The sequence below is a fragment of the Cimex lectularius genome, unplaced genomic scaffold, assembly GCF_000648675.2.
Source record: "Cimex lectularius strain Harlan isolate CLEC.00 unplaced genomic scaffold, Clec_2.1 scaffold1, whole genome shotgun sequence".
Classification (NCBI taxonomy): domain Eukaryota; kingdom Metazoa; phylum Arthropoda; class Insecta; order Hemiptera; family Cimicidae; genus Cimex; species Cimex lectularius.
This window is the reverse complement of record NW_019392813.1, coordinates 5,022,388-5,038,136: the sequence shown is the minus strand read 5'-3', so window position 1 is coordinate 5,038,136 and position 15,749 is coordinate 5,022,388. Positions and strand designations below refer to the sequence as shown.

General features: G+C 35.4%; 1 non-coding gene across 1 annotated transcript; it reads left to right on the top strand.

Annotated features, from left to right (window-relative positions):
• Positions 1 to 1,651: 1,651 nt before the first annotated feature.
• On the top strand, positions 1,652 to 1,723 carry Trnac-gca. Its single transcript has one exon. It is a non-coding gene; the product is annotated as a tRNA-Cys (tRNA).
• Positions 1,724 to 15,749: the final 14,026 nt, after the last annotated feature.

The window sequence follows — 15,749 nt, the reverse complement described above, 5'->3', positions numbered from 1 at the left end:
CCATAGACGACGTGGTTCTGAACGCCCTGAAGCAACAGAACCACAGGATGACCATTTTTTGATTGAGAATTTTGCAAAAACGGCACCTTATTGTTGTTCAAGCGATTCATCAGCTCCAGAATCTTTGAAGTTCGCTTTTCGTCCCGTCAGAGGACCAGAATTGACCAGAACAACTGAGTTACACGCCTCACAATTATCGAGAATAGAGCCATTGGTCTTTGGACGATTGGTCAGCTGTACTTTTTACAGATGAGAGTAGATTTGCTTTACGATCTCCAGATGGGCGTGAAAGAGTGTGGAGAAGGCGACATGAAAAGTTCCGACAGAGTTGATTGTAGTTTGTGGATAGTCTTTGACGGCCACTGGCTATGTGGATGAAATTTTGGAACATCATGCGTTGCCTATCCTCCATGAAATCAGCGACAATCCTATTCTAATGCTAGATAATGCCCGTCCACATGTCGCTTCCATAGTAAAATCGTACCTTCAAAAGCATAAAATCAGGGTGTTAGCCAGCCCGTTCTCCAGACTTGAACCACATGGAACATTTATGGGATAACCTCAAAGACAAAGTCCATCTTTTCGTGCTACACTCCACGATCTTGAAAGGACTCTTCGTGAAGATTGGGCTAACCTCAAGCAAAGAGACATTTTCAGACTGATGCCCAGGCGTCCTCCAGATATAATTAAAGTAAGAGGATGGTAGGCGATATTAAAATGTTAATTAAAAATCTAAACCAAAATTAAAACAAATTTTATCTGTCCGTCTTTTTCCCCCTTATCAACTTACATTTTTTCCTTTTTTAGACAGACTCAATTATTAAACATTAAAAAACTTGAAACTTTGTTTAATATATAAAAATATACACAACTCAAGTTATATTACAAATGGGTGGAATTTTTTGCCTGAGTGTATATAAAAAAAGGCAACAAACTCAGCACTGCAATTTGGTTTTTGTGATTGCCAAATCTTCTGAAATTAGTCTAGTTTTATTATCTTTCAATTAATTATTATGGATATTTTTTATTATATATAGGACGAAAATTCTTGATTGAGATCCACAACGAGATTTTTTAACTAATATAATTATATAGTTAATGAAAGTATAAAAGTAAATATGTATAAATACAGATTATTTTAAAGTATTAATATGTAATATTATATAATAAATATTTCAGCAGTAAATGCTGGGAGAGGAGGCGATCACCGACCGTGTGGCATTAAGGGAGCATCTGGCAGAAATGAAATCCTGCTGGCCTAAGCAATGAATATACAGTGCAATAAAATAATGCAAAGCTGTGCAGTCGAAAACAACCGTCTACCCTGGGGCAAGGTCCAATCGGAATTTCAGCGATCGGAAAACTACGCATTACGGACCTGTCCGATGCAGGCAGAAAAGCTCATGCAATCCTCTAAATTCCCGAGTTCGTATTGACCCTGACTTGTCTCAATGCAGGCAGAATTGTTCCATCGCAATTATTTATCACCTAAACAAGGTAACAATTATCTATATAGGCTGTGAGAAATTTATTTTAATAAAGAAAAATCGAAAATTTTAATTTGAAAACAATCCCACAACAAAAAGGCAACACACTGAAGTCGAAGTGTATTTGTACTGTTCAGTAGTACATACGGCGGTTGCAGGCAAGTGGGGGTATAGCTCAGTGGTAGAGCATTCGACTGCAGATCGAGAGGTCCCCGGTTCAAACCCGGGTGCCCCCTTTATTTTTTATTAAAAATTTTTCCACATTTAGCAAAATAATTTTAATTTTTTTATACGATATTAATCCATGTATGTTTGGCGATCATGACTGACGATATTAACTATTCCTTTTATCCACGATTTTGGTTACATAAAAACATATCTAGTATAAATAGAATTCCCGAATAATTTTTTTATTCAACACATTTTATAAGACCTTTATATTTTAATAAATTTTTTCACATTTAGCAAAATAATTTTAAACTAACTATTTATACGATATTAATAAATGTATGTTTGGCGATCATAAATGACCATATTAATTATTTCAATTAATAATTCTTTTTATCCATCATTCTGTTTACATTAAAATACCTAGTATAAATAGAATTCATGACTAATTTTTTTATTCGACTCATTTTACAAGCCAGAAAAGGTTTCATAAAATAATTAATCTTCAATTAAATTTAAATTAATGTCTGACTCATTAGACTAATGTGCAGGCTTAACAATGAAATAATAAGTAATACTGAACATTTAAATTGGGAATTAGGAATCTTGGAAATGTGATATATGAATAATTAATTTCTATTGATTGACCTCATTCTTCTTACACTTCTTGAAGTTAAAATATATGGAAAAAACATATTTTTATAAAATATATGGATATTTTATATCTTTTTTAAATAATATACAGCAGATTCCGGCTAATTCGGAAATTTTTTAATATGGAAAATCAAGTTTTTACGCATTTTCCAGCTGTGTGTTGTGAGTTTTATTCATTCCAAACTCATTTCCGTTTTTCGGTACATTATAATCCTTAAATTGATTGGGCTGCGTGAGGTGATGACCGTGTTGTTCAGTCAAACGCGTTTAGGCTTGTAACCATCTTCAGTGAGTGTTTTATTACACACAAATTACTAAAATTATTGTTAAATACTAAGATTTTGAGAAGCCGATAGGAATCTGACAGTCCAGAACAACAAGGATAGGCAGATCAAAATACACGCATAGTCTGGCCACGCTAATTGGACACGTTTCAGTCGGCTTGGATAATTTTGTTTAGTTTAAAAAAAAAACACTTTTTAATGGATTATCGAGTAAGTTTAAATAATATCGCTACACAGTTATTGAGGCTTTGTCCACTCCAAACTCTATTGCCTTTTTTTCGGTGCGCTTATCGTCGCTGTCTCGGACTCTCAGATACATTTCCGCTTCTCGTCATCTTCAGGAATGGATTTCATTATAATTATCAAAATTATGTTGGAGAAACATCAAAACAAAACTGACTATCCAGTAAGTTTAAATAATGTAATGGGTTCAGTAATGGGTTCTGTTGTAATTACCAAAATTATTGTTTAGAAGGCAAAACGAATCTCACAGTTCAAAACAGCAAGGATAGAGATCAAAATATACATATACAATCTAGCCCCACTAATTCGACCATGTTTCGGTTTTTTAAGTTTGGAAAACTATATTATTACTATTATCATTATTAATTTTTAAGGGCGTTTTAACGGCTAAGGTCATTTCACGCCCTAACATCCCAAACCTTCTATCTTAGTTTAGCTATATCCCTTTGAGTGCTATAAAGCTCTGACTCCAAACATTCACATATAAACTAATTTATCCTATTGCCATCCAAAGCTTTAATTTATACTTTTAAAATTCTTAATTTGGAACGCCAAATTTATGCAAAAATCCCATTTTAAATTAAATATAAAATTTATTCCTGTTTTTTTATTAGAATTTTGAATTTTTGTTCCATAATTTAACCATAATTTAAACATTTTCAATTGCTAATAATAATAATAATAATAATATATTAGAGTCAGACTAGCAACAGTCTCAGCATGAGTATAGGCTCATCCTTATTCTTTTATTCTTCCATTCAAATATGATAGATAAACTAATGCTACATAACAATATTAAGAAACAAAAACACAATAACACTTTATTTTCTTCCGTTTCATTTTTCCGCTCCAGCAGCCTCAAAAATTTTTGAAAAAAGAAAGAAATTTTGCACGCACAACTCTCATTCAAACATTAGCAGGCAAACATTCAATGGTATAACAATTTGGGAAAAGGCCTAAATCTCATTATAAATTCTAATAAATTTGAGAAAGCTGAAAAGTGCTCTTCGAAAGGAACAATGGGGACCCAGTAACTCCTGTAAATCACTCGAAAGGTTGAGCCTTTCCTAAAGCGTTGCAAATGCGGCAGTCGACCAAAATATGTTTTACTGTCAGAGTGATACGTACTCCACTTCGCGTAAATCTACGACAAGTTGGAAGGTTGTTGCCTACTAAAGGCCTATTATGGATTAGCCTGATTTGACCTATTCACAATATAGAGAGAATCACAATTTCATTTCTGTCAAGTTCCTCAGCTGGCCATTTGTGTACAACTGGCTTAATTTCTTTCATACTATCTCTACAGACATTCCATCTTGCCACCCACTTTCGTTTAATAATGTTTTTAACATAAACGACTATATCATCAGGACGGAGAGGAAATTGATCTGTTCTTTGTGGATGATTTGCAGCGTTCCTTGCCTGTTAATCAGCTTTTTCATTTCCAGAAATGCCGTTATGACTAGGAACCCAAACGAATACCACATGTTTGTTGAGTGTTCTGATTTCAGAGAGATATATGTGAATTTCTAAGATGTATGGGTCAACCAAGAAATTATTTTTGATCGCTTCGAGACCACTTTTCGAATCAGAGGAAATAATGGCATTACAAATACCTTGCGATTCCTTTATAATGCTCAATGATATATTGATTGCATGAAGTTCAACTGTGTATGTGCTAGCCTCATTCGATAGTGGCCAGCTGAGGTTATACTCATTAGCAAATATCCCACACACTACACCAATTTCATTTTTAGACCCATCGGTATAAAAAAACTTTATAATTGGGATAGTTATTTAAAATTCGCAAGAATTCTGCCTTGATCATCAGAGAAAGTGTTTCTCTTTTGTTCAATAAGGCCAGATCTTCATAATTGTGGCATTAGGTAATGACCACGGTGGGATATCTAGCACTTTAAAACCCTCAACCGACGGCAAGGTATTCCTTCCTAATCTCAACATTTCAGTACCGCGGTTCCCAAAGGTCTCGTCATAGGTCTTAGGAACGAATACATATCTTGGTGAGGGTTACGGAAAACTGAAGGAAATAGAAGATGGAAAGGCTTAGACCAAAGTCTAGCAACAAACCTAAGAATTGCCTCCGCCCTGAAAAGATCCGGAGGAAGGACACCGGCATCATTGCAGAGACTATATAAAGGGCTTGTTCTAAACGCCTCTGTTGCAATCCTGATACCTCGGTAATAAATTCTATCTAGCGGTTTTAAAGTTGATATTCGCGCTGAAGAGTAACCTGCTGCTCCGTATCGAAACTTTGCTCCTAAGTACATGCTGAATATTCTTAAAAGAATGTCTCTATTCGCTCCCCAATTATAATTAGCGAGGAATCTCATGAGGCCTAGTATTTTCTTTTTAAAAATTTAGCTATGCTCTTAAACCCCAACCATAGAGTTTCTTAAGAATACCAAATCTCCAGGTCGTATCGTACGCTTTTGCCAGGTCGAAGAAGACAGCTAAAGCATGCTCTCTCTCCAAGAAAGTGTTCTGAATAGCACTTTCAAGGAGCGCAACATGATCTTCAGAGCAAAAGTGCTTTCTAAATCCAGCCTGTTATTGACTGTACAGACATTTTTCTCAATAAACCAACTTAACCTTTAGTTAATTATGGCTTCCAATGTCTTGCTGAGACATGATGTTAGAGAAATAGGTCTGTAATTTTCTCGGAGGCTAGGATCTTTTACCCGGCTTGGCAATGGGTATCACGACCGACTCCCTCCAGTTTTCAGGATAATATCCTGCACCCCATATTTCGTTAAATAACTCCAAAAGGTTTATTTTATTTTTATTTTTATTTTTATTTTTTGCCGGTTAACTAGTTTTAAAAGAATTTTACTTAAAGAGAGAGCGAGAGAGCGAGAGATAGAGAGAGAGAGAGAGAGAGTGAGTGAGAAGGCATTGTCGGGCTGAACTGTTAGGAATCAGTCAAGTGGCGTATAACAACATATGCTGGCTATTGAGGGTTTGAAAAGTTCGAAACGTTCGCTGAGTTAGATCAAACATTTTATTGTTTGGCGAACAATGTTTGCCCCTATGTTGAGCGACCTCGGGATGCCTGGTTGGAAATTCGGCGCAATAATATGTTTGTTGGAAATTTTACCATCGATGAGCCAAACAAATCGCCGGTATTTAGTACTATATGTTGCGAATGCGTTTTGACAACTCCGCCCGAATTAATAGACGACAAAACCAATTAATTTTACAGGAGAGTTTTCGTTTATCATTCAACGTGACAAAAGCAGACTATTCAGTTAAGCAAATGTAAAATAAGGAAAAAAGCTATTTACGTACACTGAGACTTTAGAAATAAAAAGCCCTGATTCAAAACAAACTAAGAAAAAGGGGAAATTTAACATAATGACTATCACATTATAAATTATTTAATAAATATTGCATTTTATATAAACGCATAAGGTTTAGATAAACAGGCTGTGATAATATTTTTTAAGAAATCCTTGTAAAAATGTTAGTTATCAGTGGGTGGCAGTGTCAAAGAACCTTCCAAGAAAAACTGAGAGAAACCCGAGAATCAAATAGATTACAAGACATTTGAAAAATGGCAAAAAGGAGGGAAAATTCAAACGGTGGGGTTGAGATGGGAAGTTAGTGACCAAGTGGATCGAAGTCAAGACAGCTCAAGTCGTTAGAGCAGCGGCGTATTTAGCCGAAGGTCGTGGGTTCGACTCCCGCTCGTGACTTTTACATTTCAACCAAAAACTTACATAAAAAGATGGATTAATTGATACAAAATAATGGTTAATAATGAGGTTTAGAAAAAGATTCGTAGTTTTTATTGTGTACTACTATTAATACAACACCGGTATATAATGATTTCCTGGACATATGTATTTCAACAAAATAATTATATATATGTATTTTACTAATCTTACGTTACGATTTGTTAAGATTAATTAAGAATAATTAAGTGGGCTCTGGACACCAACTCCCCATTTCAAACTACCTTTGGAATTTTACCTCTTTTTCGCCATTTTTCAAATGTCGTGTAATCAGGATTCGATTTTCGGAGTCAATTGCAATGGCCAAGGAGAGCTTCAGTGAAGATATACTTCGTTTTACTTATTACATCCGTTATACTTTGTGGTGGATCGAGTCACGATAGCTCAGTGGCAGAGTAGCGGCGTATCTAGCCGAAAATCGTGGGTTCGAATCCCGCTCGGGACGCTGACTTTTTTATCTCAACTAAAAACCTTAACTATTTGAAAGAAAGTCAAGCGGACCACGAAAACTAGTGGTCAGTTATCAGAAATTTTGCTCACATTAATATTAATTGTTCAAGCAGACCACGAAAACTAGTGAGTTTCGATCTTTATTGAGATCATCTTCCGGACTCAAAGTGTTTGCCTTCTGCGTAATTGTGCCATTCTTGTGTGTCGGATTGAGAATGCCCTCTATTGTGCCGCATCTCACAATCTCCGCATAATAATTATTTATTTAACTATTTATTATGCATAAGGTTTAGATAAACAGGTTGTGATAACAGTTTTTAAGAAATCCTTGTAAAAATGTTAGTTATCAGTGGGTGGTAGTATCAAAGAACCTTCCACGTGATAACAAGTATTGCAATCCATCTAGTGAATGTAGTCAAACACCTGTCATATATGTACCTGTAACAACTTTTATATTTATTTATTTATGTACATATATCTTGAAATAATTGTGTGAAGAAGAGGTTGTAGAAAATGAGAGACATGAGGCATATATTTGTTTACATATTGAGTATCTGTGAGTAGCGAAATTGAAACAAAATTTGTATTGTTTTATTAATTGTTATCTGCCTCTGAAGTGCCCTGAGGAAGACAATAAAAATTGTCGAAAGCTTGACGTTGATACAACATTAGTATTTGTTTCTTTTGATCACAACACAAATTCAATGGAAACATCGCTAATATTGGTCGTTCGTAATTACGGACGTGTTAATTGTTCGAGAAGGATTGCGCGTTTGGTTGAAAGTAGTTGGAAACACATCAATTCTGGATAGCGTTGATTTTCTTATCAGGACTTTCTATTTTGCTTTGTATTTGAGGGGGAACAAGCAATAGGACCTTAGGGGAGAAACCTTTGGTATTATTACGAAGCAAGGAGTTCTCAGCATCTTCCATTTTTCAAACCTTTCCCCTATTCCCAGTGCTGATTTATACTACTCTCCCCCTCACGGCGTAGAATGTCAGGAAATTGATTGCTCCGAACAATTATCACTTTCCGCCTCCCCCTCCGTAAAGTCGCCACAGAGAGGGAGTGAGAGAGAGAGGGTGTGAGGGAGTGTGAGAGAGATTTACGGAGAGGCCGGCATCGGAATATTAAATCCGTCCCGATCTGAGGCTGATTGGGAACAAGCCTAATGGCTGTTTACAGAGAGCACCAGCTGACAAATACTTTATTGAGCGGCTTCCGACATGTTCTACATTTGCATAGTACAACAACTCCGGCCACTACTAGGCATTAAGCCGGCTTGGTTTTTCCTTTACACGAGCCACTCGTCGCCAGATAGGAAAAAAATAGATTCCCTGCTAGCCATCCGTTAATTTTGAATGGATTATTCAAATTGGAACACGATTGCTTTTGTTAGTACTGGTCGTGATCACAGTTTTTTTACATCGATATCTGAACGGTGCTACTTTGCATATAGAATGAGTGTTCGGTTCGGAATCAAGGAAGAGTCTTCAAAATTGAATCCCATTTTAGTGGAAAATATAATTCTCTTGTAGAACAGAAAACTGGTCAAATAATAAAGAAATACTTTACTGGTATCAATATTTCACTATTCCATACGACTTTTTATTTTCTCTATACTTTTTTTCTATATTTTAACCCATTTTATACAGGGATCGAAACAAAACAAACAGAAAAACGAGTTTGATAATTATTAATATCAGTGGGATAATTATTGGCAGAGATTAAAAGGCAGCATTAATGACGGTGCTTATATCTCAGTGGAAAACACACTGATGGCTTATAAAGTCACCTACCAAAAGAAACTTGGTTGAACACCAGAGATAAATCGTCCATCTACATGAGTTCATTTTCCACAAAGGTTATCTCCCCAAAATACTCCAATAAAATAAAAATGTTATATTTCACCAGATAATTCTGTCACAATTGAAGAACTGTTTGTCCTACCCTAGATAAAATTATAAATTTTTGTATCAAAAAGTATCAGAAAAGTGTTTATTTTTTGGTCTTTGCAGTGAATGTGAATACGGGGGTTTACAATACTTTGTACATAAACTTTCTTTTCCTCTTATGTTTTTTTCGCAGTTTTATTCTGTGGGTTGAATTTATTGAAAATAAATTCATAGGCTTGAATTTAAATGGATTTATGTAGAATTTTCAAATTGAAGGATTTTGAAACGTATTTCTAATAGGCTTCTACCTTTATTACTTAAATTCTTACTAGAGGTTTTTGAGAATTTGGGTTATGGGTTCTATTGTTTCACAACGTTTATAGTAACCATAAGATTCTTACCATACTAGCATTGAGACTAGGATACGGACTAGTCGAAGCTTACAAATCACGAAACCACACATTCTTTCAAATTCCAAATACCTTCTGATCTAGGAACAAAGTTTTTTTTTTCCTGTCCTGAATGTGGCGCAGGCTTTTGATTGAGTCTGGCACCATGCAATCCGTTTTAAACTTAAAAGCTTCATACTGACTTTTTATTATCGTAGAATTTTACCGACCGCTTCTCCAGAATGAGGTATAGCCCCAAATACTCACATATAAGATATAAGCCGGCGTCTCACAAGGGAACACCCTTGGTCAAATCTTGTATGCCATTTATACAGCTGAGATTCTTATGTATCCCTATATAGTCATTACCATCTTTCTGGATGAAACTGTAGTGTTTGTCTGACTAGATCCCCATTCAAGCAACCTCCAACATTCAAGAAGATTATTAGTTTATCATAATCTTGGGCTAAAAGCAGATGAAAGGAAAGGTGTTCCCTGTGAACATTTACATTGAATCAACTTGCTCTCCACTGTACATCAAGAACAAGGAGACATCAACTTCCACTCAACAACTTATGGCTAAACCTAGATAGGAGGCTGACCTGGAATCCCCACACATGACTTAAGAAACAATACCTCAAAAGAAGACTTGGACAACTACGAATACTTCCACGACCGAAATCTGACTTGACCGAAAAACTCAACTCACTATACGCCCATTTTGGCGATCCGGTTGTATGGAGTGGAACTGCGGGGTTTATGGCATTCAATCTCAAATACTTATCAAAACGCTTCAGGCAAATTTTCAAAGTTCCTTAATACGTAACTAACTCACTATCCACAATCACTTCAACAATTCTTTTGTAACCAAACTGATCCGATCCCGAAAGCTTCACACTAAGCTTTTTGATCCATTTAACCATACTTAAGGACACTTTTCCATCCTTAGAACCCACCATGTCGTCTTAAACTGCCTCGAGGCCACCTCGCTAATATTTGATTTTGAAATTGACTATTTGTTTACGCTCAAAAGATCCATTGAAAAGTGAGAAATTTGAAAACAGAAAATACCGCCTTGATCAATTGCTTGTAACGTTTCGAGGAGATAGAATATGCCAGTGTCTGCCTCTCCCTGCTCATTTTACTATACCTCTAAATATAACAAATTAACTGAAGTACAAAATTGTCAGTATTGATAGATGATTGTTTACGGTTTTAATATATCTGCTTACCACTTATATAATTTAGTGGCCAAGGAAAATTTTCTTCTGGACTTTAGCCGTTTCAAGTAGGTATTACATTTAATTTATTAGCCAAAACATACTTTCCAAACTCACATATATGTATTTGTCAAAAAATGTCTTTCATTAAAAACAATGTGCTTTGTCATTTTTCGGTAAGGTATATTAGAATCTATTAAAACTTGTCTGGTATGGTTCGGCATTGAATTTTTTTCCAGTTTTGTACAATTTAATGTCATAAATATAAGAAAGCGATTTTAGGTTAGTATAGTTTTTTACAAAACATTCAATACCCAAATTGGCAATATGTTAACTCTTTAAAAAAATACTATTCTGTATTTATAAAATATTGTTAACCATGAATCAAATGCGTCGAGCTTTTAACCCCCCCCCCTCAACATTTGGAGTTTAATTTTGCCGAAATTCCACCCGGCCCGTATGAGAAATATGCAGGTAGAAAATAAAGGGAGTGTCATCTCTTAAAAGTCAGAACAACAATTCCCGTTTAAAAACCAACGGTCGGTATGCCGGGCATCCGCCGACAGGAATGAACTCCAGAGAAATGTTAATTATTATTTTTATCGGCAAATTCTTATTTGCCCAGAACCGTTATTATTGTAAACCTGTTTGGAATGTTATTCCATGAGAGAAGGGATGTTTACGTCCCTGCAAATCCAAGAGGAAATATTTTTAATGGGAAGAATTCAATATATTAACTCTTGAAAAAGGTCGGAATATATTTATATAAATTTTATAAAAGAAAGCATTTACAACAATTACTTGCCATGTGGGTTCACAGCCCAAGGTGTGACTTAACGTAAGTGGACATTGTCTGGATTGTAAGAGGTTGAGTGCCCCAGTTACAGCCGTACTGAGTGGCATCAGAAAAACTTTATAGTCACCAACGAGCGGAATCTTTCTGTGAAATTGAATCATTCACCTATAATATGCTTTTTTCACAAGCAACATTTTCAATCTTTTAACTCACTTCACAATTTATTATTTCTATAGATTTTTCATACTTCAAAAATTTATTAATCATGGCAAGTTGTTTTGTTCAATCCATATGCTGAATTTGGGCTTATATAATCTATTTGTAAAATTTATTTAAACGTCAGCAATACGAGAAAAGACTATTTTCTATTTAAAAATTACTTTTGTTAAACTTGATTTCAATTCAACATCTACAGAATATTTTTTATCTATTTTTTTTTAAATTGAATAACATATAACTCATGATCTGAAGTCTGATGCTTAGATGATCCGGGTTGAGATAATTTTGTCGTGACAGAAACATAATATGAGGCGTGTCAAGATTAAAAGGATTCGTGTTAAATAATGTATATCCGCATTCCACTGATATCTGCATTAATGCATCCATTCGTGTATTGGGGTGTCGGTGGCCGGATCGGTTTAGGCGTTGACACAGAGTTCATCACTGTAAGGTGAAGGCTCGGTTCGAATCCAGCGGCCCGGGTAGCAAATGTGTCACACTACTACTACTATTACTACTACTACTACAATTACTACCAGGACATTCGCGTACTAGTCACCTAACTTGAAAACTAGTCTCCAATCCTCAAACACAAGGGTTAACCTAAAAGTCTCAAATCAAAATGAACAAAAAGTATTGCCTACCTCACTTCATCATCATCACGCTTTCCTCTCACACTTTCTGTCTCTCTATGTTTCTATCTCTTTATCTATCTATCTATCTATCTACCTATCTATCTATCTATTTATTTATCTATCTATTTATTTATCTATCTATCTATCTATCTATCGATCTATCGATCTATCGATCTATCGATCTATCGATCTATCTATCTATCTATCTATCTATCTATCTATCTATCTATCTATCTATCTATCTGTCTGTCTATCTATCTATCTATCTATCTATCTATGTATGTATGTATCTATCTATATATCTATCATCTATCTGTCTATCTATGTATATGCAGATACATCATAGATAGATGTAGCTGTAGATACATCTCTGTCCCGCGAACTCTCCCTCTCCTTCCCTCTCCATCCCTCTCCATCCCACTCCCGCCCTCTCCCGCCCTCACCCTCTCCTCTCTCACCATCACTCACTCCCTCTCTCTCTCTCCCACTCCCTCTCACCCTCTCTCTCTCTCCCTATCTATATATCTAATCTACGTATTTATCTCTCTTTCTCTCACTCTCTCTCTCTCTCTCTCTCTTCATCTGTATTTATCATATTTACGTAAGAGGTGTACCTAGATATTGTACTTACATTTTTTTTGAGTTGATAGTTTTTGATATATAAAAATAAACAATATTTTCCCATTTTTATCCATGACTATTTTTTTTTATTAATGTAATCTCTCTTTCGTATTTACTACTTATTATTTCTTAAATAATTACCTAGTTAATAAAACGGTTATTTCTGACTTTTTTCAATATTTTGTGGGATCATAAAATTTTCAAGACATTTCTAAAAGTTATCAATTATTTAGCTCTCTTGGAAGTCAAAAAGATTTTTAACGAACTAGAACTTTTTGCCGTGTCACTCAATACATAATTTACCGAAAAAGTCATTATTTTACTACTTCGAAGAATAAAATATGATAAGAAACGAATTCAACGTTGAGATCTTGATCCGTAGGTTCCAAAGATGTCTTCAGGAAAGTTAAGACGTCTCTTCTCTTTCTTTCAGAGCAATGTCTATAAATATTAAGAGTTCACCGAGTAAAAAATCTCTCTCTCCTTCTTTCCAGTGATGGGGGTCGAAATCTTACTCCGTGTCCCTTGTTGAGACTATAAAAAATTCCAAAGATGAGGGGGAATAAATCCATCAAAGAATTTCCTGAGAAAGATGTGTTTAATTTTTGAGCAAAAGGAATAGATTGGCCTTCACTGATGCGCAGGAAGATTTAACGTAACAAAAGGGGGGACCGTGAAGGGATCACAATTAATAATTCAATCAGGAATTTCGACCTATAGTTACCTTTGTACGTGGTAATTATCTCCTGTTTACGCAAGGGTAAAAGCTCTCAAAGCTCTCCGGCTAATTGGCATGATTAATACTTGTTAAACCATTGGCCGTTTGTACATCAAATATCAACCGCGGCTCTCTCTTAAATTGCAACCAAACACCAACAAACACATACACAAAACATATATAATTTATAGAAAGAACAAAATGCATAAAATAACGAAAAAATATTCGGAAGTATTGAATACTAAACTAGAGATTTGGTAGATAAGATGGAAATGGAAATGTTTTTTCTATGAGATGAGGGGCCTCGGTGATGATTGACTGCGGTAAAGCTGCGCAAACGAGAAACTTGGAAAGCAGAGAAGTTTCGTTGGGTATTCATTGCGATTTTTCCATTACCCTCTCCACCACGTGTACAGCCCTCTTTCGCACGAAGATGCTAACTCTCAGACTCGACAGCCGGAGAAGTCATACATTTTTAATTGGCAAATCGAAAAAGAAATTTTAATTATTGACCGGCGAAATGAATTTTTATCCGATTAATCGGTACTCAATTAATAATAATAATAATAATAATAATAATAATAAAATAATAATAATAATAATAATAAATAATAATAGTAATAATAATTTTTGAGGTATATTGATTTAATAAGTGCATGATAGTGGTGTGTTGTGGAAGATGGGACGTCCCTTTGTCAATCTAGTGTTTTTTGAAATGTTTTTTGGTGAGGTGAGTTCAATTGAATAAGTTTTTTTGACGATTAGACAAGTCTGCTGAGTGCTAGTTTATAGCTCGTATTCCTTATTGGGAAGTGTGGGGCCTGAATCTCTCTAGAAACCTGGTTTCAGGGTTGGGTAAGATTTATTTATTTAGTTGTTCTCTTTTTCTTTAAACGTCATCTGTTTTTTCAAAATTTTTCAAAGTCATTTGAAAGGCTCTTTCGGCCCACTGGGCCGAGAAGGTTTTCGAAATCGAATACCCCTTCTAAATAGGACTCCCTCTTGTTGTTGGTACTTCTGGGGCAAGACATTTTATTATTTGTCGATCGGATGGGAAAGATAATGGCGGCCTTCACTCACTATCGCCAATAAGAATATGTAGAGTAATAAATCGAGAAGTAGGGAAAGTAGTAAACATCAAAAAAGGTCGTGACGGTTTATTTATATTGAAGCGTCCAATGAAGAACAAGGGAGTAAACTAATGAAAATTAAAAATTTAGAAAATATACCGGTAAAGGTTGAAAGAAATGTTAAATTGAACACCTCAAAATGTGTAATTTCTTGCTGGGACTTGAACGAGTGTCCTGATGAAGAACTCCTCGAAGAATTAAAAAGTTCTAATGTTATAAATATTCATCGGTTAAAAAAAAGAGATGGTAGGACATCTTTTTCATGGGTTGTCACTTTCAATACCCCGTGTCCTCCAAAAGAATTGCATGTTGCCTACACGAAGATAGCCGTAAGGCAATTTATTCCTGCTCCCCTTCGATAATTTAAATGTTTAGATTTTGGACATACAATTTCTTCTTGAAAGAAGAAGGTTTTTATGTGTGCATGTGGGTTGGAAAGGCACGAAAAGACTGTTCCTTGTCAGTCTCCAGTGTGCATGAATTCGCAAGGCCCACATAACACCTTGGCGCGTTTCTGCCCAAAATATAAATATGAAACCCAAGTTTTGGAGCTGAAAGAGAAAAATAAAAAACTTTTCATCAAGCAAAGTCCCTAATAGGCTCTGGCCTTATTCAAAAAGGGATTATCTTTCCCGAAAAAGTTAAAATGGGCACGAAAGAAGTAGGTTATCAGACAGAGTCAGGGAACGACTCACAGAACTTAATCCTAACTCTGTCAACTTGCCAAAAAGAATCGAAACCAAAAATGGTAGAAACTATGGACCAATGTTCCCTTGTGGATCCCCCTGTCATTGTTTTTGTCCCCCTTTCTTTCATCATTAAACTATCCTCTCCTTCATTCTGCTTCTCCGATTATGGAGAAGATCAGCAAGAACGGAGAATATCAAACACCTTTCTCCCCCAAAAATTCCCCCAAAATTACGGAGCCCCCCAAAAATAAGAGGGGTTGGAAAAAGGGGAGGCCAAGGAAAATGGTTGTAGAAAATCTTAAGTAGTTAGTTTAGCTGACTCGCGTTAGGTATAAGGTTGAAATTTTAGATTAATGTGGAATCAATCATCCAATGGAATGTGAGAGGACTGAAAAATA